The 23789-nt window shown below is 44.5% G+C and overlaps 1 protein-coding gene across 4 annotated transcripts in view; it reads right to left on the bottom strand.

Moving 5' to 3' along the window:
* kcnma1a (potassium large conductance calcium-activated channel, subfamily M, alpha member 1a) overlaps positions 1-23789 on the bottom strand; it is a 1078477-nt gene that overhangs the window by 10541 nt on the left and 1044147 nt on the right. The window contains exon 29 of one of the 4 annotated variants that reach the window (XR_011588354.1): positions 23246-23601. The exons of the other annotated variants lie outside the window; for them this stretch is intronic. The gene's annotated coding sequence lies outside the window, so the exon portion shown is untranslated. Of the gene's footprint in view, positions 1-23245; positions 23602-23789 lie in introns of those variants that run through there. 4 annotated transcript variants of the gene reach the window in all.

Raw genomic sequence — 23789 nt, 5'->3', positions numbered from 1 at the left:
TGACCTGAAATAATTATATTTGCTGCTGTCCCTCACGGATCTCAGGAAAACCACCTTTTTTGAGGCCTTAAACAGAACACTAGATGCACGTGAAGCAGATCTTTTTCTATTGAGAAAGCAAAGAGCCATGATCCATGATCCAGATCATGAAGGCTGAAAAGAACTGAAGACTATGCAAGTTAAGTAAAGTAGCAATTAAGTTATGGCAAGCTTCGATTTTATAGCCCAGTGATTGTAGAAGGCAGTGAATGCTGAAGGAGGTGAGATGATCCACAGGTTTGAGGTCCTATAAAGTAACAAGATACTGTAGGACGTGGTGTGATGACTCTTCATTGCAACACAGCAAGGAAACAGAGCGAATTAGGAAAAGGGGAGGTGCAACGAGACCTGGGTGTCATGGTACATCAGTCATTGAAGGTTGGCATGCAGGTACAACAGGCGGTTAAGAAAGCAAATGGCATGTTGGCCTTGATAGCGAGAGGATTTGAGTACAGGGGCAGGGAGGTGTTGCTACAGTTGTACAGGGCCTTGGTGACGCCACACCTGGAGTATTGTGTACAGTTTTGGTCTCCTAACTTGAGGAAGGACATTCTTGCTATTGAGGGAGTGCAGCGAAGGTTCACCAGACTGATTCCCGGGATGGCGGGACTGACCTATCAAGAAAGACTGGATCAACTGGGCTTGTATTCACTGGAGTTCAGAAGAATGAGAGGGGACCTCATAGAAACGTTTAAAATTCTGATGGGTTCAGTAGGTTAGATGCATGAAGAATGTTCCCAATGTTCCAAAACCAGGGGTCACAGTCGAAGGATAAGGGGTAAGCCATTTAGGACCGAGATGAGGAGAAACTTCTTCACCCAGAGAGTGGTGAACCTGTGGAATTCTGTACCACAGAAAGTTGTTGAGGCCAATTCACTAAATATATTCAAAAGGGAGTTAGATGAAGTCCTTACTACTCGGGGGATCAAGGGGTATGGCGAGAAAGCAGGAATGGGGTACTGAAGTTGCATGTTCAGCCATGAACTCATTGAATGGCGGTGCAGGCTAGAAGGGCCGAATGGCCTACTCCTGCACCTATTTTCTATGTTTCTATGTTTCTATGAATGAATGGTGTGTAGGACAGAGTACTTGGAAGATAAAAGGAAAATAGAGAGGAGCAGTGACAATATTGGTATTCAGAAAATGAAGACAGGAAAATTTGTAATGGAAAGAGAATGGATACTAGAACTAAGAGATAGATTGCTTATCAACTAATAACCTGTTCATTATTTTCTGTCCAGAAGTGTGGAAGAGGGTGTAGAGGAGCCTCAGGAGAAATACGAGAATATTCAAATCTTGAAACTTGTATTTCAGGTGTGGACCATTGATGGTGAGGACTTATGAGAGATGAAAAAGCAGTGCCTTTACAGAACTGAAAAAAAAAACCAAGATATTCAGTGATGCATCAAAAGACATGGAGGCAATGAAGCTTTAGTGATTCAACATTGCACGGTGAAAGAAACCGAGCAGATGTGCTCTGTGGACGTGCAATCTGAGGGAAGTTGCTGAATGTAGAAGCACCAGTAAAGGAGTGGATAAGGTCAGTGGCGAGCATAGGAGGCCATTGGACACAGAAGAAACCGAGCCGCGAACCTCGGAGTTGATGGGATTCTGAGGATGACCCATCAACTACAACACTAATACAATCATTTGATAGGAAACTAGCAAACATAACTTTTGCTGGAAGTCCATGGAACTGGTTTAGTTGTTGAGAGCTTCAGATCCTGCAAAATGTTTGGGAAGTATTCAAGGCAATGATAAGTACACCACTGAAATCGAAGAGCAATAACGTAGACAAATTATACCAGCAAAATGTCCGTGCAAAAAAACATACGAGCTGTCATTGGGTTAGATCTGAACAGTCAAGGAGTTGCATTATTTTAGAATCAACAGCAATTTCCAGAACTTTCGGAAATGTAGACCAGGCTTGTAGTTGGAAGAGAAAGAGGAACCAACTTTCTTAAGAGTAGAACAACATGAACACATTTGTGGGGATTTTAACTTTCATATAGATTGGGATAAGCAGACTAGCTCATATCAGAAAGATAGTGCATGCTCTGAGTGTGCTCACGATAGTTTTCTGCAAAAATATGTCCTAGAACCAACAAGGGGGCAGGCCATATTAGATTTAGTAATAAGTAATGAGCCAGATTAAGTTAACAGCCTAATGGTGTGTGAACATTTATCTAATAGTGAACATAATATGACTGAGTTCAATATAGCGTTTGAAAGCGAGAAACGTGAAACAGCTACTAAGATTCTAGATTTGGGTAAGGCCGACTTCAACCCGATGAAACAGACACTGTCCACAGTAAACTGGGCAAATCTGTTACTAGGTAAAATGATGGAAGATAAGTGGGAGGTGTTCTAAAAAGAATTAGTGATACAGAACTAGTTTAAGGGGAAAGAACTCTACTCGCCAAAAATAACAGCCATGGATGTCTAAAGAGGTAAAGGACAACATTAAACTAAAAGAGAAAGCAAAAACTAGCACAGATCCTGGCGACTGGGAGAGATACAGGGAACAACAAAAGGTGACAAAACAGATAGTAAGAGCTATAAAAAGGGAATATGAAAAGAAACTTGGAAGGGATATCAAAATCAACACAAAATGTACAATTATATTAGGAAAAAGAAGGTGGCCAAGAGCAATGTGGGCCCCTTGAAAACTGATAAAGGTGATATTGTAAATGAAAATAAGGAAATGGTAGATATGTTGAATAATTTCTTTGCACCAGTATTTACAATAGAGGAAGAGGATCTCATGCCGAAAATCCCAAGGAACTGAATCAGGGATGGGGACTCACCAAAATTAACCCAAGCAAAATAGCAGTAATGAAGAAAATAATGGCTCTGAAATTCCGACGTTCCCGTGTCCATACGGACCCGGGAAGGCATCGGAAAAGCCCGTTTTCGGCGCACAATGTGCATGCGCTGGAAACCGGCTTTTCCGATCTGTCAAGTTTCTGGCTTGACAGATGCTCCGCAGATCGGGAGCGAGGACATTTGTAAGTGCAAATTTCCGATATTTACGAGTACAAATGTCCTCAAAAATCTTGTGCCTGAAAAAACACAAACAAATAAAATTAAAGTTATGAAAACATATTTTATCATTAAAAACCCTCCCCACAACGGTAAGCTTATTTAAAAAAAACGTTTAAACAATTGGGAAAAAAATATTTTTTTAAGACATTAATAACTTTAATTTAAATGAATGTAGTGTATATTTTCTATTTTTTTATTAGTGTTTTGGGTGTTTGGGGCTGCTTCTCTATCAATGTAATAGGAGTTTAGGACCTCATGGAACTCCTATTACTATGATACCTTATCTGATTGGCTGCCCAGAGCCATGTGACTCCAGCTCCAGGCCTGCACACGTCCCGACGTGCACGTGCTGCGAATCGCAGTCAGCTCAGGCCACAGCATCGGAAAGTCGAACGTGGGCAGCAGCTTCAGGTAGGTGCGTATTTTTTCTCTAAAATGCCCGCGGGAAGGCCAAAACGGAATTTCAGGGCCATTGGCATTGGTAGGAGCCTCAAATATTCACTGTATTTATTAACGACTTAGATGATGGGATAGAAAGCCACATATCCAAGTTTGCATGTGGAAGCATAAAATTACAATGAGGCATTAATGGATTAAGTGAATGGGCAAAACTGTGGCAGATGGATTTCAATGTAGGAAATGTGAGATCATCCACTTTGGACCTCAAAAGGTCAGAACAGAGTACTTTTTAAATGGTGAAAAGCTAGAAGCAGTGGAGATCCAAAGAGACTTGGGGTCCATGTACATAGATTCTTTAAATGTCATGGACGTACAGAAAGTAATCAAAAAGGCTAATGGGATGCTGGCCTTTATAGTTAGAGGACTAGAATATAAGTGAGTAGAAATTATGCTACAGCTATAAAAGCCCTGGTTAGAGCACATCTGGGGTACTGTGAGCATTTCTGGACACCAGGCCTTAGGAAGGATATATTGGCTTTGGAGGGAGTGCAGCATAGATTTACCAGAATAATATCTGAATAATACCTGGACTACAAGGGGTAAATTACGAGGAGAGATTACACAATCCTGTTCCTATCTTCCTAAATTTCCAAGAAGGAAAGGTGAAAGGTAGAAAAGACAGAAGGCACAAGCATAGACAGAGGGCCCAAGTTTCCACAAGAAAAAAAACGGGCGCCCCTCCGAGCTGGGCGCCCGTTTTTCGCGCCTAAAACGGCGCCTAAAAAAATCCTCGGTATTTTCAACCGACTTAGAGGTCCTGTGGCACTCGGCGCAGCCGGCACGAGCTGTGGGGGGGCGGAGCCAGGTCCCTGCGCTGAAAACAGTGCCGGGACCTCTGCACATGCGCGCTACAGTCGGCACGCAAGTGCAGTAGCTCCAGGCGCCGAACTGTGTGGGAGGGGCCCGAAGCACGCAGCCCCTAAGCCCTGGCCCAATGGCCTCACTGGGGCTGCGTGAATGAGGCTCCTCCCACGGCCAGCTCCTGCTCCCCGCCCGACCAGACCCGACACTCGCTCCCCCCCCCTCTCTCCCTCCCTCCCCCTCTCTCCCTCCCTCCCTCCCTCCTCCCTCCTTCTCTCCCTCCCCCCCTCTCTCTCTCTCTCTCCCCTCTCTCTCCCTCCCTCTCTCGCTCAGCGGCACGAACAGCTGCAGAATTCTCCCTGGCTGAAGTACTTTCACACAGGTAGGAAGATGGTTTATTTAATCTTTTCTTGGCTTATAATTGTTTATTCAGGTTGGATTTATTTGTATAATATTTGTAGAAGTATAAATAAGGATTTATTGTCGAATTTAATGAGTTCCCTTCCCCCCCACCTCGTTCTGGACGCCTAATTTGTAACCTGCGCCTGATTTTTTAATGTGTAGAACAGGTTTTTTCAGTTGTACAAAAATCTTCACTGGCGCCATTCTACTTTAGTTTGGAGTACATTTTCACTGTGGAAACTTTCAAATCAGGCGTCAGTGGCCGGACACGCCCCCTTTTGAAGAAAAAATTCTGTTCTAAACTAGAACTGTTCTACCTGACTAGAACTGCAGAAAAAAAAATGTGGAGAATTGCGATTTCTAAAATAGTCCGTTCTCCACCAGTTGCTCCTAAAAATCAGGCGCGAATCATGTGGAAACTTGGGCCCAGAGTGTTTATGACTGACTGCAAAAAATTCTATAGGTATGTGAAGAGAAAGAGATTAGTAAAAACAAATGTAGGTCCCTTGCAGTCAGAATCAGATGAATTTATAATGGGGAACAGAGAAATGGCAGACCAATTGAACAAATACTTTGGTTCTGTCTTCACGAAGGAAGACACGAATAACCTTCCAGAAATATTAGGGGACCGAGGGTCTAGCGAGAAGGGCAAACTGAAGGAAATCCTTATTAGTCAGGAAATTGTGTTAGGGAAATGGATGGGATTGAAGGCCGATAAATCCCCAGGGCCTGATAGTCTGTATCCCAGAGTACTTAAGGAAGTGGCCCTAGCAGTAGTGGATGCATTGGTGATCATTTTCCAACAGTCTATTGACTCTGGATCAGTTCCTATGGACTGGAGGGTAGCTAATGTAACACCACTTTTTAAAAAAGGAAGGAGAGAGAAAACGGGTAATTATAGACCGGTTACCTTGACATCGGTAGTGGGGAAAATGTTGGAATCAATTATTAAGGATGAAATAGCAGCGCATTTGGAAAGCAGTGACAGGATCGGTCCAAGTCAGCATGGATTTATGAAAGGGAAATCATGCTTGACAAATCTTCTGGAATTTTTTGATGATGTAACTAGCAGAGTGGACAAGGGAGAACCAGTGGATGTGGTGTATTTGCACTTTCAAAAGGCTTTTGACAAGGTCCCACACAAGAGATTGTTGTGCAAAATTAAAGCACATGATATTGGGGATAATGTATTGACGTGGATTGAGAACTGACTGGCAGACAGGAAGCAGAGAGTCGGGATAAACGGATCCTTTTCAGAATGGCAGGCAGTGACTAGTGGGGTGCCGCAGGGCTCAGTGCTGGGATCCCAGCTGTTTACAATATACATCAAATGATTTAGATGAAGGAATTGAATGTAATATCTCCAATTTTGCAGATGACACTAAGCTGGGTGGCAGTGTGAGCTGTGAGGAGGATGCTAAGAGGCTACAAGGTGACTTGGACAGGTTAGGTGAGTAGGTAGATGCAGTATAATGTGGATAAATGTGAGGTTATGCACTTTGGTGGCAAAAACATGAAGGCAGAATACTATCTGAATGGCGGCTGATTAGGAAAAGGGAGGTGCAACGAGACCTGGGTGTCATGTAATGAGAGAGGATTAATTAGCAATCTCATTGTGCGAGGCCCCTTGGGGAAGAGTGACCATAATATGGTGGAATTCTACATTAGGATGGAGAATGAAACAGTTAATTCAGAGATCATGGTCCAGAACTTAAAGAAGGGTAACTTTGAAGGTATGAGGCGTGAATTGGCTAGGATAGATTGGCGAATGATACTTAAGGGGTTGACAGTGGATTGGCAATGGCAGACATTTAGAGACCGCATGGATGAACTACAACAATTGTACATCCCTGTCTGGCGTAAAAATAAAAAAGGGAAGGTGGCTCAACCGTGGCTATCAAGGGAAATCAGGGATAGTATTAAAGCCAAGGAAGTGGCAAACAAATTGGCCAGAAATAGCAGTGAACCTGGGGACTGGGAGAAATTTAGAACTCAGCAGAGGAGGACAAAGGGTTTGATTAGGGCAGGGAAAATAGAGTACGAGAGGAAGCTTGCAGGGAACATTAAAACGGACTGCAAAAGCTTCTATAGATATGTAAAGAGAAAAAGGTTAGTAAAAATAAACGTAGGTCCCCTGCAGTCAGAATCAGGGGAAGTCATAACGGGAAACAAAGAAATGGCGACCAATTGAACAAGTACTTTGGTTCGGTATTCACTAAGGAGGACACAAATAACCTTCTGGATATAAAAGGGGTCAGAGTGTCTAGTAAGAAGGAGGAACTGAGGGAAATTCTTATTAGTCGGGAAATTGTGTTGGGCAAATTGATGGGATTGAAGGCCGATAAATTCCCAGGGCCTGATGGTCTGCATCCCAGAGTACTTAAGGAGGTGTCCTTGGAAATAGCGGATGCATTGACAGTCATTTTCCAACATTCCATAGACTCTGGATCAGTTCCTATGGAATGAAGGGTAGCCAATGTAACCCCACTTTTTAAAAAAAGTGGGAGAGAGAAAACAGGGAATTATAGACCGGTCAGCCTGACATCGGTAGTGGGTGAAATGATTAAATCAATTATTAAGGATGTCATAGCAACGCATTTAGAAAAAGGTGACATGATAGGTCCAAGTCAGCATGGATTTGTGAAAGGGAAGTCATGCTTGACAAATCTTCTGGAATTTTTTGAGGATGTTTCCAGTAAAGTGGACAAGGGAGAACCAGTTGATGTGGTATATTTGGACTTTCAGAAGGCTTTCGACAAGGTCCCACACAAGAGGTTAATGTGCAAAGTTAAAGCACATGGGATTGGGGGTAGTGTGCTGACGTGGATTGAGAACTGGTTGTCAGACAGGAAGCAAAGAGTAGGAGTAAATGGTTACTTTTCAGAATGGCAGGCAGTGACTAGTGGGGTACCACAAGGTTCTGTGCTGGGGCCCCAGCTGTTTACATTGTACATTAATGATTTAGACGAGGGGATTAAATGTAGTATCTCCAAATTTGCGGATGACACTAAGTTGGGTGGCAGTGTGAGCTGCGAAGAGGATGCTATGAGGGTGCAGATTGACTTGGATAGGTTAGGTGAGTGGGCAAATGCGTGGCAGATGAAGTATAATGTGGATAAATGTGAGGTTATCCACTTTGGTGGTAAAAACAGATGGACAGACTATTATCTGAATGGTGACAGATTAGGAAAAGGGGAGGTGCAATGAGACCTGGGTGTCATGGTACATCAGTCATTGAAGTTTGGCATGCAGGTACAACAGGCAGTTAAGAAAGCAAATGGCATGTTGGCCTTCATAGCAAGGGGATTTGAGTATGGGGGCAGGGAGGTGTTACTACAGTGTACAGGGCCATGGTGAGGCCACACCTGGAGTATTGTGTACAGTTTTTGTCTCCTAATTTGAGGAAGGACATTCTTGCTATTGAGGGAGTGCAGCGAAGGTTCACCAGACTGATTCCCGGGATAGCGGGACTGACATATCAAGAAAGACTGGATCAACGGGGCTTATATTCACTGGAGTTCAGAAGAATGAGAGGGGATCTCAAAGAAACGTTTAAAATTCTGATGGGTTTAGACAGGTTAGATGCAGGAAGAATGTTCCCAATGTTGGGGAAGTGCAGAACCAGGGGTCACAGTCTAAGGATAACGGGTAAGCCATTTAGGACCGAGATGAGGAGAAACTTCTTCATCCAGTGGTGAACCTGTGGAATTCTCTACCACAGAAAGTTGTTGAGGCCAATTCACTAAATATATTGAAAAAAGGAGTTAGATGTAGTCCTTACTGCTAGGGGGATCAAGGAGTATGGTGAGAAAGCAGGAATGGGGTACTGAAGTTGCATGTCCAGCCATGCACTCATTGAATGGCGGTGCAGGCTCGAAGGGCCGAATGGCCTACTCCTGCACCTATTTTCTATATTTCTATGTTTCTATGTCATGGTATATCAGTCATAGAAAGTTGGCATGCAGGTACAGCAGGCGGTGAAGAAGGCAATTGGCATGTTGGCCTTCATAGCTAGGGGATTTGAGTATAGGAGCAGGGAGGTCTTACTGCTATTGTACAGGGCCCTGGTGAGGTCTCACCTGGAATATTGTGTTCAGTTTTGTTCTCCTAATCTGAGGAAGGACGTTCTTGCTATTGAGGGAGTGCAGCGAAGGTTCACCAGACTGATTCCCGGGATGGCCGGACTGACATATGAGGAGAGACTGGATCGACTGGGCCTATATTCACTGGAGTTTAGTAGAATGAGAGGGGATCTCATAGAAACATGTAAAATTCTGACGGGATTGGACAGGTTAGATGCTGGAAGAATGTTCCCGATGTTGGGGAAGTCCAGAACCAGGGGTCACAGTCTAAGGATAAGGGGTAAGCCATTTAGGACCGAGATGAGGAGAAACTTCTTCAGCCTGAGAGTGGTGAACCTGTGGAATTCTCTACCGCAGAAAGTTGTTGATGCCAGTTCGTTAGATATATTCAAGAGGGAGTTAGATATGGCCCTTATGGCTAAAGGAATCAAGGGGTATGGAGAGAAAACAGGAATGGGGTACTGAAGTGAATGATCAGCCATGATCTTATTGAATGGTGGTGCAGGCTCGAAGGGCCAAATGGCCTACTCCTGCACCTATTTTCTATGTTTCTATGTTTCAGACTGACCAAGACACCCGATACAACAGGTAGGACCTTTTATGAGAGACGCCAGAATGGCAGACACGACGGAGCTAATATGTAGAGCTGGTCAGGAAGGACCAAACTCGTCCAGCTCAATGAGAATAACATCAAAGGGACACAAACGTAAATGCAGCAGTTAGACCGGGCAAGAGCAGCAAAGGTTTCTCAAAAGACCATCCTCATTGGCTCTTGTGCCGCGGCAAATCTCGTTTGCAGCGTGTGTTTAGCTGCAGAGTTTTCTGCTAGCGGCCGATACGGCACAGTGGTCAGAGGAGCCCAGATATAGTTTCGGAGTTAGAATTGGAAACGAGCAGCTGTCGGTTTATGGGGTTCTTTTTCTTTAAAAAAAAAACCCAAATAAAAACAGCAGTCACAGGGCTCCCATCGAGGATGTGGGGAGATATTTAAAAATATCATTTGAAGAACAAGAGGAAAACAACAGCATCTTTAAGGAGTGTTGTTTGTACATCCCACCCAAGACCCAGAGTTGAGTAGGTGCTCAGGGTGTTTGGAGTATGCATGTTAGGATACCACTGTGCTCAGCGGGAAAATGCTATTTTAACACTTGGTTGAAAAGCTAATGCATTTTCCGTCTGCATTTGCACTTTGCACATTGAGAAAAATCAAAGCCCACCCATAAATTATTTTCTCCTATCCTGACGGTGATGACACAAATGCTGCCAGTGTTCCAGTACAAGTGACCATTCCCCCTATATAAACTAGGACCATGACTGTCAACAAGCTATTAAAATTCTCCTCTTCCATTGCCTTGGACGACACTTCAGTGCAGTACTGAGCGAGTGCTGCACTGTCTGAGGTGCCCTCTTATACCATGGCACTATTCGAAGAAGAGCAGGGGGAGTTATCCCCGGTGTCCTGGCCATTATTTATCCCTCAACCAATGTCATTACAACAGATTTTCTGGTCATTATCACATTGCTGCTTGTGGGAGCTTGCTGTGCGCAAATTGGCTGCCGCGTTTCTTACATTACAACAGTGACTGCACTTTAAAAGTACTTCATTGGCTGTAAATGGCTTTGGGACGTCCCGAAATCATGAAAGGCGCTTTAGAAATGCAAGTTCTTTATTTTTTTTCTTTCTCTCTATAATCTCTTCTCCGCGCCCCCCCACCCCCCCCCCCCCCTTACAATCACCGCTCTCCAAACTCTCCATTCCATTGACTCTCCTTTTTATTTTGCTTCCCCCTTATTCATCATCATAGGCAGTCAAGGAAGACTTGCTTCCACTCTTAAAAATGAGTCCTTAGGTGGCTGAACAGTCCAATATGAGAACCGCAATCTCTGTCACAGGTGGGACAGATAGTCGTTGAGGGAAAGGGAGGGTGGGACTGGTTTGCCGCACGCTCCTTCCGCTGCCTGCGCTTGGTTTCTGCATGCTCTCCATATTATCCCACCATTGGCAGCCATATTTTCAGCTGCCTTGGCCCATTAGTCTGGAATGTGCCGGCTCCCACCCCCCACCCCCACCCCCACCCCCACCCCCACCTTCCTTAAAACCTTCCTTGACCAAGCTTTTGTTCACACTTCTAATTTCCCCTTTGCTCGGTATCCATTTTCTTCTTACAGCTCTGCAAAGTGCTTTGGGACATTAAAGCTCTCCTTGGTGTTTGAGAGTGGGGTGTACGGTGAACACACACAGCCATGAAAAAGCTTTTAAATTTATTTTTGTGAATGAATCACAAGGAAATATTAACGCTGCAAGTCCAGCTTTATAATGTGGATAACAGTAAAGAATTGACAGTAGTCAGTTCCTTGCTGAACTGAAGAATGTCACCAGCATTTGGACACCGCTGTGACAAGCCCAGTGCTTTTGCTTAAGAATGTGTCTTTAAAGGTTTCACTCGAGTAAGCAGAGAGGCGAGCAAGACGGTATTAAAGTTTAACAATTTCCCAGGCATGCCACTGCCTTTAAGTGTTTAATGTTGGTTAAAAAGCACCATTGACCTACCAGCCAGCACTTTGTTAACATGAAAGCTGTCAGCAAGTGTTCAGGTACACGCACAGCGAGCTCTGGGCTGACATACTGGTGTCAAAACCTGGACTCATCCAAACAGCTCTCTATTTTTACATTTTTCTTCTGTACAAATCTAAATCAGATTTTTCTATTTTGAATATTAATTCTCAAGAAGTCCCAGCATTTATTGTTGCCCTGAGAAGGTGTTGGTGGGCCTTTTTCAACGGTTTGATACAACGGTGTGGCTTTCTAGGCCACTTCAGGGGGCAGGAATCAACTACATCCGTGTCAGACATGTATGCCAGACCCAGGTAAGGGCAGAGAGTATCCTTCCCTCAAGGAAATTAGGGAGCCTTGAGTTTTATTGATATCAGTTTTCTTTATCTTTCCTATTTATTCAAATTCTCAAGCTGTCCCAGTGGGATTGAACCTGCGTTCGATTATTAGGCCCAGCCTTTGGATTACGATCCTGGTAACATAACCACTACACCATCGTACACCTTGCAACTCTTTCGCTCGTAACTTAAGTTAGGGGGAGTCAAGGGTTATGGGGAGCGAGCAGGAAAGTGGAGTTGAGACCAAGATCAGATCAGCCATGATCTTATTCAATGGCGGAGCAGGCTCAAGGGGCCAAATGGTCTACTGTTAAGGGTATTATGTATAGAACGGTGGCAGAAGATTGACTGTGGAGCAATGTCTGGAATGCTGTTGATGGAAGCCGGTTGACAGGGGAGAGGCTGCAGATGAGCAACTGGATAAACCTAGAACAGCGGATCTAAACTTCAGGATTTTTCTGTGCAGGTTTGTATTTAGTCACTGAATTAACCAAACAGCAATTTTTAAACCAATCCAGATCTTAAATTGCACAGAGACAAATGTGTTACCGAGGATATTTTCTGAATCAATATGTGGAATATGTGCCATTGCATGGTGTTGGGAGGTAGCAGCCTCGCCTCCAAGTTCGAAGGTTGTGGATTGAAGTCCCACGCCAGCACAAATCTCGGCGGACACTCTTCTGGATGAGATGTTGAACAGATATGCCCTCTCGGGTAGATGTGAAGGTCTCATGGCACTATTTTGAAGAAAAGAGCCAGGGGAGTTATCCCTGGTGTTCTGGCCAATATTTATCCTTCAACCAACATCACTAAAACAGATTAACTTGTCATTATCACATTGCTGTTTCTGGGACCTTGCTGTGCACAAATTGGCTGCCGTGTTTCCTACATCACAACAGTGATTACTTCAAAAGTACTTCATTGACTGTAATAGTGCTTTGGGACCACATGAGGTTGTGGAAGTCACCATATAAGGACTAGAAATTCCACATTTAAGAATAGCATCGTTTTTTTTTTAGCTATTTGCGAATAACGGACGATTTTTTAATGACGAAATAGCGCTAAAGAAATAAGGCCTAAGTTTCACCAAAAGTTTTTGAAATTTTGGCATAGTGTTAAAATAATACTGTTTTAAAGGATAGAGCGGAAAAAAAATTGCGATTAAAAATAACGTCTGTTCTGCGCATGCGCAAAAAAAGGGGCAAAAAATTACAGATTCTGCGCATGCCCAACACTCGAAGCATATACTTGAGGCTCATTAAAAGTTAAATTCCATCTGCAAGTGCACAGCTCTGGGTGATGATATGGTAATGCAGCTCGGTTCATTCAGACTCTTTTTTTCTATCAATGTACTATAAACAAGGTGTAAAAATCAAATATTTATGCTGGTTAAAGTGTTCTAAATGCAAGAGTTTCTACACTGCGGTTTGTGACCAAAATGACACCCATTAAATGGGGTTATGGCTTAAGATGGTTTAGGAAGTTGGAGCAGCAAAGTGCGAAACCATTGAACAGTACATGTTTGAACAATCTCGGTGAATGCAGTCATACTGAGCGGAGAGAAGGCACTCCAAACACCTGATGGTTAGCCAAGAGCTTATTGACCTAGAGCATGAAGAAGTGTAAGCTAGGGAACTGCAGAAATGGATAGATTTTAACAACCCCCACTGACCTGATTATGGATGGCATAGATTTCGGCCACCACCGGACTGTTCCTGTCCCATCTCCGCAACTCACCGGGCTCGGCATGGAGGCACACAGGGCCAGCGCGCTCCCTCGGCAGGATCACTCCCTCGGCTGGGCACGTGAGCTCGGCACTCGGCTCCCGGGGCAAGCACCTCTCCTCCCCGGTCTCGGGGCAGGGTCACTCGGGGAAGGGTCGGTGTGCTGGCTGGCAGGATCGCTTGGATAGTTTGCACAGAGCAGAGTTGGGCTTTTACAAGCCGCCCAACTTTTATCATCAAACTGCAAATGCCAGTTATAATGCACAGGATTGTCATTCAACAGTGAGAGGCCGTACAATTTGAGCTTCAATTCCAGTAGCAGGAGTGCAGGCATTCTTTTCTAACATGGAATTGCAAACTCAAATCAAATCAAATCAAATCTCCTAAACTTTGCCCCAGTCCATGGACGTTTATGTTCATATATTATCTGTTCTGCCTTGAAGATCATTCACTTAAAGTCAGGTTGAACTTGACAGATTGGGGACTAGATTAATTTAACCTCTGTGTTTCCCAAGATGACACCGTTAGCGCCGATTTCAATCGGACTCCACCAGGTATTTAACTCTGGCCTTAAAAATGTCCTTATTGGCAAAATTCTCAAAAACGGTGTAATCGTTGGTTTTGACCCCGAGTGATGTCACAAAAACGGTTCTCAAAAAAATCGGCCCTTATTATTTTTTTTTTTAAGGATGGTGTTACACCACTGGCAAAACTCGCAAAATGGCCCTGAATTTATTGAGCTCCACAAAAAAACCTTTTAGCTCAAAAAAATTCGATCTTTACGGTGGCTAATTTCTAGCCCAAAGTCTTGCTTTTTTATCGCTGTCAAACAGGCAGCAGACACTTCACTATGTCAGCACAGTTTTAAGATAAACAGATTAATACCTCTGTTAAAATAGCAGAGGTAAGAATGTCACATGTGAAGTGATTGTCTGCAGTCATTTTTACTCTCTTTTCCCCTTAGAAAACAGGGTTAATTTCTTGCAGAGAAAATAAAATCATAGCACTCATTTAAAAAAAATTAAACTGTACAGAAAGGTGGTTTTCAGGAATAGGCACGAAAAGGAATGTTGCACTGTTGAGTCTCCATTATTGGTGGTGCACTCTCTTACATGATTATTGATTATTAATGTCACTCCTCACATTTCCCTGTGAATGCTGACTGCTCCAATACATACAGCATGGGCCCGCACTCCAGTTACTACACAGCAACAAATGGACCCCCCTCCCACCACAAGCCTAAACAAACCGCAAAGTGGTCTCAATGTTACAGAATATAATGGGTGCTGCTCGCACACAATGGGCCACATGACCCATCACAGGAGTACACATGACAAGAATGCTCAAATAAAGCCAGTTGATGGAATTTTGCACCAGGCACATCCTCCTTTGTGGTTATTTCTAACGGTTTCTCCTCTGAAAAATAGGCAGCTGGGGCGGGAGGGGGAGCATTGCTGGGGCCGAAGGGGTGGGGTAACAAACTTGGCCTGCCTCCTCCCCACCCCGCATGGACACAAGGTCAGCCTGACGCAATTTTTAGGTGGGCCTGTAATTGGGCGAGCAACAGGTCCACCAGTTGTCGGACCGATAGAAATCCTCAGGTACAAATGGGCCGAGCATGCCACCATATCTGATCAGGCATTAGGGGTCGTCAGTGACAACCAATCAACAACAACAACTTTTAATTATATAGCGCCTTTAAAGTAGTAAAACGTCTTCACAGCAGTGGTATAAGACAAAAACTGATCAATCTGACACCGAGCCACAGAAGAAGAAATTACGACAGCTTGGCTAATGAGGTAGGTTTTAAGGAGTGTCTTAAAGGAGGAAAGAGAGGTAGGGAGACGGAGATGTTTAGATCAATTAAGGCAGGGTGTCAGCCAATTATATTAGTTTGTAAGCAGTGCTAGACCTTTCACAACCAATCAGACATTACTTCCTTGCACTGTTGGTTGCGCACCTAAGATGAGTTGATGGCTTCTGAGAGTCACAGTCTCAGGTGTGTTTATTACTTGTGCTTAAAAGTACTATACTTAATTTGCAACTCAGAGATTTGGGGGCTAGATCTCATGGTCTCTGTGTCAGTTTTACAGGGATAAAACAAGCACCTCAGCGTCCAATATGGCATGCGTGTGCATATTGAGCATTGGAAGTGCACCACCCGCCATATTGGTGAAGCCTCCGGGAGAAGTGTCCAGGACCTGTGCCTGAAATAGGTGTTGGGTGTTAGGCTCTTTGCATGTGTAAAGAGTGGGGGCCTAACGTCTGTTTCAGGACCCCTTCCCAAAATTGGGCTGCTCTGACCGCTGCCGAAACCAGGTCTCCGACGTTCAGGAGAACCAAGTCTACATGTGGCCTAACTGGATGTCCTTCAAGTAGGCCACAACTTACCTGAATGTGGAACAGGAGTGCTCCTCCCGGGTCCAGAACAGTCCGAAAGACCGTGTGCAGCCCCCGCTTAGCCCCTCACATTCCCCCTCCCCCGCCCCCCCAGGACCTACCCAAAATGTTAATCAGTTTAGCTGGCGACGAGCCTGAGGACAAGCAGCTGATAGCCACAGCTCATTGGTGCAATCGATCAAGTGTGTCTCAGGCCCACACGCTCCGCCATGTTCTCTGCATTGAGTTTGCGCCAAGAAGCTGGTGCTATCCAATATCGCCCCCCACCCGCCTGCCGCTCCTCCCTCCCATGAATTCAAATTCCACCGTGGCAAGTTGTGGAATGGGAATGTGAGAAATGTAACAATTTGTGGACAGAAGTTCCCGGATAATCGCGAAAGCCCAACCGGTCCATCGTCTAAGGGAATGTGCCACCCTCTACCTGCTCTGCCCTTGAACTATAAGGGAATATGACACCCCTACTAGCCATCCCGGCCTACATGCTGGGTCACTCCAAGTTAAAGCCTCCTGAAGTGGTTTGGCAAAGTTTCAACAAGGCTGTCCTCCACCATCACCATCTCCTCAGGGCAATGAGGGATGGGCAATAAATGTGATTCTACCAGCCTTGCCGATAAGTCTGAAAATGAATGAAAAACACAGGCCGTAATTTGCGGCCCCGAAGGGCGCGTATGAGGTGCGCACGTGTCCATTGGGACCGCACAAGTTCCGGGTTTAGGCACACACTCCCCGGGAAAAGGGCCATTTGCCCAACTGCTGCCCAGCGAATGTCCGTGAAATTCTTACACCTGGTAAAATCAGGCATAAGGACAGCTTTTATCAGCGTAAGAATTTAAAAAAACATAAAATTTTTTCAATCATTGATACATTAAAAACCTGGTGCACTAAGGTAAGTTTATTTTAGCCCTATTAAAGCATGTACATTTTTTTTTCAAAAAATAAAATTTTTGTTTCAATATTTAATTAAATGCCATTTTAATTAATTTTAAATGTAATTTTTTTTATTTATTTGATAACTAGATGTATTTTTTGGGGTAGTCCCATTCATACTTATGGGGATTAAGCATGAATGGGGATTCCTTTCTTTGACTGGTCGGACCAGCCCATGTGATCCCACGCGCCCCTGGGATACGTGGGCCTCTACGCAGGCCTACGCACAGAGGCCCGGGGGCGCGAGTCTCCGTGGATCCCGAGGCAGAAGGTAAGTGCGTAGATTTTTTTACTGGTCGGAGGCATCCGCCCGCGGGAAGCTCCGACCGCAAATTCAGCCCCAGTGAAAAATACAGATCTTTCACGTAAAGTTCAGCACATGGATCGAAAGCTTTAAGCACTGGGTGATTGGTATGCATCTGTAAAGGCGGAGGGTGGGGGCATCACTGTTGAAGAAGCATTCAAGAGGTGGCAATTGCTTCCTCTGGAGGTAAACAGCTGCGGTTCTATCTGGCTCTGGGCAGGTTTTCACATCACACAAAAAAATATATTAAACTGTCAAGAACTGTGCACGAACAAGGTTATGGATGTGTTATTTTTTTCTTGCTGCTGGTGCAGTGGAGGCCAGCCTGCAATGTAAATGAGAAAGTGTCTACAGCAGAGTCAGCGCCCAGCAAAAGTGCTTCTATGTTGTTTCTCAGTAACTGAAATGGTTGAGGGCAGCAAAGAACTTCAATGAACTTTTCCCAACAAAGCAGTAAAATATCCACTAGAGAAACCATGTCATGCATGCGGACACAGAGTCGTTTCGTCTCTGCATACCATGCTTTCCACCGTTACAGAACCAAAATACTGCAGATGCTGGAAATCTGAAACGCCAGGTCATCGATGAAAGGTCATCGACCGGAAACGTTAACTCTGTTCCTCTCTCCACAGATGCTGCCTGACCTGCTGAGTATTTTCTGCATTTTCAGTTTTTATTTCATATTTTCCACCATGTTTTTTCTTTAAAGACACAGTCCAGCCACAGAAGGCACAGAGACTGGCCTTTCGGCCCAACAGGTCCGTGCTGGTGTTTCCACACCAGCCTCCTTCCACCCCCTCTTCATCAAAGTCCATCAACATATCCTTTTATTCCTTTCTCCCTCATGTGCTCATCACGCTGCCCCTTAAATGCATCTTTGCTCTTCGCCTCAACCATTGGTAGTGAGTTCCACATCCTACACCATTATCAGTGTCATGGGATTTTTAACATCCACTTGAGCCACCAGACAGTTTAATGCATCCTCCACAGGACAGCACTGTACCAGAGTCAGTCTATATTACATGCTCATTCTGGAGAGGTTGAAACAATATCGCAATAACAATTGTAATTGTCAAAGCCATTCGGGTTTTGAAAATTCATAGTTACAAACTCCTGTGTAGTTTGATGCTGTGCAGTGGCATAGAAATAATATTTTGATAGTTTTATGTAGTTTCTAAAATGTTTCTGCAAACAAGGTTGCGTTCGTTCTAATGAACCTACCGATCTGAAACGTTAACTCTGTTTTTCACTCCACAGATTGCTGCCTGACCCGCTGAGTATTTCCAGCATTTGCTGTTTTTATTTCAGATTTCCAGCTCCCACAGTATTTTTCTTTAGTATGGTCTTTCTTATTTAACTAAACACTAACTCTACCACTAACTTAAATAAGGATAATTTCAGCTTTCTTCTAATAATCTCTCTCCACAGATGCTGCCTGACCTGCTGAGTATTTCCAGCATTTTCTGTTCTTATTTCACTACCACCTTCTCGAGGGCAATTAGGGATGGACAATAAATGCCGGCCTTTGGCAGCGACGCCCACATCCCAGAAATGATTTTTTTTAAAAGCTACTTGCTCTGTGACATCCTAACTGGACAATCTACTTACACTTTAATCTCAAAACTATAAAAATTCCAAACGTTGGCAGTTTTTTCTGGAGGGGGTAGAAGGCTGAGAACTCGAGACAACTGAAAACAAGGTGGAGATGGCCAGAGCCAATTCCCTGCTGACTCTAGAGCAATATTGGGCGAGAGGACACCTCTCTGGGTTGAACCTCAGTTCATGTCTCCAGAGTAAGGGTCACTGCACAAAGGCCAATGCCACACCAATCAAACTCATTTCCATAACAGAGAGAGAATTGTAACACACTCTGATTCCTAAGAGAAATCTTGTTTTGTTACGAAACAATGATACAAGAGAATAAAAGTCAGTATTAAATCAGCATTCCCATGTGTATATCTTGCTGTTGTTTGTTGTCTATCATGCCTCAGGACTAATGCTGACCCTGATGTTAATCTATGAATAACACCACTGTCAAATGTAGTTGTTGTAGACAACATTGAATGTTACCCTTACGAGGCTTTGGAAGCACGTGGGCGATTAGAATTCTGCCCGAACGAGGAAAACCTTTGCTATACTCTTATGGGCAGGCCACACTGTTTGCATGCCAGACACAAGACTCCCAAAGCAAGCGCTCTACTCGGAACTCCTTCATGGCAAACGAGCAGAGGAAACGTTACAAGGACACCCTCAAAGCCGCTCTGAAAATGTGCAACATCCCCACTGACACCTGGGAGTCCCTGGCCAAAGACCACCCTAAGTGGGGGAAGAGCATCCGGGAAGGCGCTGAGCACCTCGAGTCTCATCGCCGAGAGCATGCAGAAATCAAGCGCAGGCAGCGGAAAGAGCCTGTGGCAAACCAGTCCCACCCTCCCTTTCCCTCAACGACTATCTGTCCCACCTGTGACAGGGACTGTGGCTCTCGTATTGGACTGTTCAGCCACCTAAGGACTCATTTTAAGAGTGGAAGCAAGTCTTCCTCGATTCCGAGGGACTGCCTATGATGATGATAGTCAATATGACGTGGTTTTTACATGACACTGAGGGAAAAATGCTGGGAAAGGAGGGAGATTGAAGTTGTTGATCTGATGGTATGTCCATGGAGCAAGTGGTGTGAGCCCATGTTGAAAAGGAGTTCTCAGCAGTGTCAGCTCGGCATCAGTTGCGCTGGAGCTGCCTGGGAACTTGGCAAGCTTTATTTTTAATGTTAGCAACGGAGCCGGCTATCCCATTTGGTCCTCACCAGTAGTAATATTATAAAGTGTGCTCTCCTGCTGGCTCAGCGTGTGGCTGCGGCTTAGACAGACCAGGACCATCCCAGGGGCTCCGTTAACTGATCACCGCGGGAGTGGCAGTAGAACCACTGCAGCAGGCTTGGGCTCGGAGAGTGAAGCCAAAACTCCTGACTCCTGCTAATGATACGCATCTGGTAAAGATAGGACCGGGCTTGGTTGTAATAGCAAAAGGAAGACTTGCATTTATTTAGTGCCTTTCACGACCGCAGGATGGCCCAAAATACTTTACAGCCAATGAAGTACTTTTTGAAATGTAGGAAACGCGGCAGCCAATTTGCGCACAGAAAGCTCCCACAAACAGCAATGTGATAATGACCAGATAATCTGTTTTTGTTATGCTGTTTGAGGGATAAATATAGGCCCCAGGACACTGGGGAGAATTCCCCTGCTCTTCTTCGAAATAGTGCCATTTTTTAACATCTCATCCGAAAGACGGCACCTCCGATAGTGCAGCGCTCCCTCAGCACTGCACTGGAGGGTCAGCCTAGATTCTCTTGAGCTCAAATCTGTGCAGTGGGACTTGAACCCACAAACTTCTGACTCAGTGGCAAGAATGCCACCCACTGAGCACCAGTTGACACTGCTAGAATAACCTGCTGACATTCACTTTCAAGGCTTAACTATTGATAAAAGCCAGTTGGCCATCAGCATGTGACTGATGCAAATGGAACTGCAGTCCAGCAAGAAGTTAGCACCTTCAGAAGCGGAAGGAAGGGCAGGGGGGTGGGGTTATGGAGTATAACACTGACAATGTGCCATTTTTGATGGGAAACAAGAATGCTCAGACCATGTTTAACAACCAGCTTAAACATTTGTACAAAGTGCAGAAATTCATTCAACTAAACGTAGATTTGCAGGAATGATTTCAGTCCAGTTCACAGATTTCATGCTCTAATCTATAATGGACTGAAAACTGAAAGAATAAATGCCTAAATTACGCTCTGGAGTTATACCAACATTAGAACTCTGCCTCTGTAGATTGGAAGGAGGTGGGGGCGCTCTTGTCCGAGTCTCAGTTTTAGAGGCCCAGCACTGACCAAGCTTTCAGATTGGAAATCGGTGGTTAGTGGTGTGCCACAGGGTTCGGTGCTAGGACCATAACTGTTTACAATATACATAGATGACCTGGAAGAGGGGACAGAGTGTAGTGTAACAAAATTTGCAGATGACACAACGATTAGTGGGTAAGCGGGTTGTGTAGAGGACACAGAGAGGCTGCAAAGAGATTTAGATACATTAAGTGAATGGGCTAAGGTTTGGCAGATGGAATACAATGTCGGAAAATGTGAGGTCATCCACCTTGGAAAAAAAAACAGTAAAAGGGAATATTATTTGAATGGGGAGAAATTACAACATGCTGCGGTGCAGAGGGACCTGGGGGTCCTTGTGCATGAATCCCAAAAAGTTAGTTTGCAGGTGCAGCAGGTAATCAGGAAGGCAAATGGAATGTTGGCCTTCATTGCGAGAGGGATGGAGTACAAAAGCAGGGAGGTCCTGCTGCAACTGTATAGGGTATTGGTGAGGCTGCACCTGGAGTACTGCGTGCAGTTTTGGTCACCTTACTTAAAGAAGGATATACTAGCTTTGGAGGGGGTACAGAGACGATTCACGAAGCTGATTCCGGAGATGAGGGGGTTACCTTATGATGATAGATTGAGTAGACTGGGTCTTTACTCGTTGGAGTTCAGAAGGATGAGGGGTGATCTTATAGAAACATTTAAAATAATGAAAGGGATAGACAAGATAGAGGCAGAGAGGTTGTTTCCACTGGTCGGGGAGACTAGAACTAGGGGGCACAGCCTCAAAATACGGGGAAGCCAATTTAAAACCGAGGTGAGAAGGAATTTCTTCTCCCAGAAGGTTGTGAATCTGTGGAATTCTCTGAATGTATTCAAGTCACAGATAGATAGATTTTTAACCAATAAGGGAATTAAGGGTTACGGAGAGCGGGCGGGTAAGTGGAGCTGAGTCCACGGCCAGATCAGCCATGATCTTGTTGAATGGCGGAGCAGGCTCGAGGGGCTAGATGGCCTACTCCTGTTCTTATGTTCTGGGCTTTCCAATATAGGCTTTCTCCCAGTCTCCTGGCAACGTGCACACTAACAAGATGTCAGCTGTGCCCCATGTCTGTCTGTCAGTCACTGCGCTGTTAATAATGTCCAGAGCTCACCTACTGTGCTGGAATGTAAACAACGCAAGCCATATTAATTATCTTGGCTGTAACCAGAGTGACTTTGACCAGAATCAGATTAGCTACTTTTTATAAGTATTTTAGGGTAAACTGTTACTCCATAATCTCATGGTGTTCTATTGATGCTGGTTTACTTAGCAGTCTCTAGATTAAACAGCATCTCCACATAAATAGACTATTTTAGTATTTAACAACCACTTACATTGATATAGCAACTTTAATGCAGGAAAATACCCCAAGGCACTTCAAGGAGGCATAATCAGACGAAAATGGAGCCAAGCTTCAGAAGGAGATATTAGGGGGATGACCAAAAGCTTAGTTGAAGAGGTGGGTCTTAAGGAGGAAGGAACTAAAGAGGGTTAAGGAGATCATTCCAGAGGGTGGACCCTAGATGGCTCAAGGCAGAGTGAAGACCAGAGTTGGAGGAATTGGGAGTTCTGGGGGGAGTAACTGGGGCTGAAGAAGGTTACCAACCGAGGGAGGGGTGAGGCCATGAGGGATTTAAACACCAGGATGAACATTCTTAATTGGAGGGATGCTGGGGGGGAACAGGGAGTCAATGTAGGTCAACAAGGTCAGGAGCGATGGGTGAGCAAGACTTGGTGGAGGAGAGAATACGGCAGCAAAGTTTTGGATCAGCTGGAGTTTACGGAGCATTGGAACAGTCGAATCTGAAGGCGACAAAGGCGTGGATGAGAGCTTCAGCAGCCGATGGCCTGAGGCATGAGCGAAGACGGGCGATGTGACAGAGATTAAAGTAGGTGGTCTTTGTGATTTTAAAAGCCACCGTTTTTTCTTTAATATCAATATTTGGATCCCAGATTATTAATGGATTTTTCCACTTGGAGAAGTGAAGTCTAGAGTGATGGTGGAATATTTTCTGCTCATACTACTCCACCAATGATGAATAAATATATCTATTGCCAGTGCTGAAGTAACAGTGATTGTGTCGTCACAGGGAGACCTGCAATTTTGCATTGCCCTTCATCCAGAGCTACAGCTTATGGCTATTGCTAACTGACTCCATTCAAATCAACGGGGAAACAAGTAATTCAAATCGGTCTGGGAGCCACCTAACTTCAGAAATGTCTCCAGTCACTAACTGGCCGCACTTTATTTGGTCGCTGGGTGGCTCCAGAGCAAGTTTAACAAAGTAGTATTTCTACATTTAAAGAAAACCTGTTTAACATTATTGTGCTACACATCTCAAAGATCGCTGCTATCCCATAGGCTGCAAACTGAGTTACATTGGAATAAGATTTCACTTTGTGGATCCACCTTAAACATATCCATTTTGCATATATTTATGTTGAAAATACCAACAAACACGTAACATTCACATAACAGCGCCTGTTTCTCATATGAGGAAAATTCAATTTTTCTCATTTCGCAGCCACAACTTTTGGTTGGGGGAGGGACGAGATTCAGTAGGTTGGTTCGAGCACGTGCATCGTAAAGCTTCCTTAAGTTTGCCTCATACCTGCAAGGTATACAGTGACATGGGATCTCACTGCAACAAGGACTTAAACAAGGAAAGCAAAGAAATATGCACACACATACACAAAACATGGGCATGGTTTTGAAGAGAACGTGTGACACTGGAGCAATCGTGTAGGGAAGAAAGCATCACTGGTGATAATACAGAGATGTCGCCCAGCCCAGAGCGGC

This window comes from Pristiophorus japonicus, chromosome 22 (genome assembly GCF_044704955.1).
Source record: "Pristiophorus japonicus isolate sPriJap1 chromosome 22, sPriJap1.hap1, whole genome shotgun sequence".
Lineage (NCBI taxonomy): Eukaryota > Metazoa > Chordata > Chondrichthyes > Pristiophoridae > Pristiophorus > Pristiophorus japonicus.
This window is presented reverse-complemented; position numbering and strand designations above follow the sequence as displayed.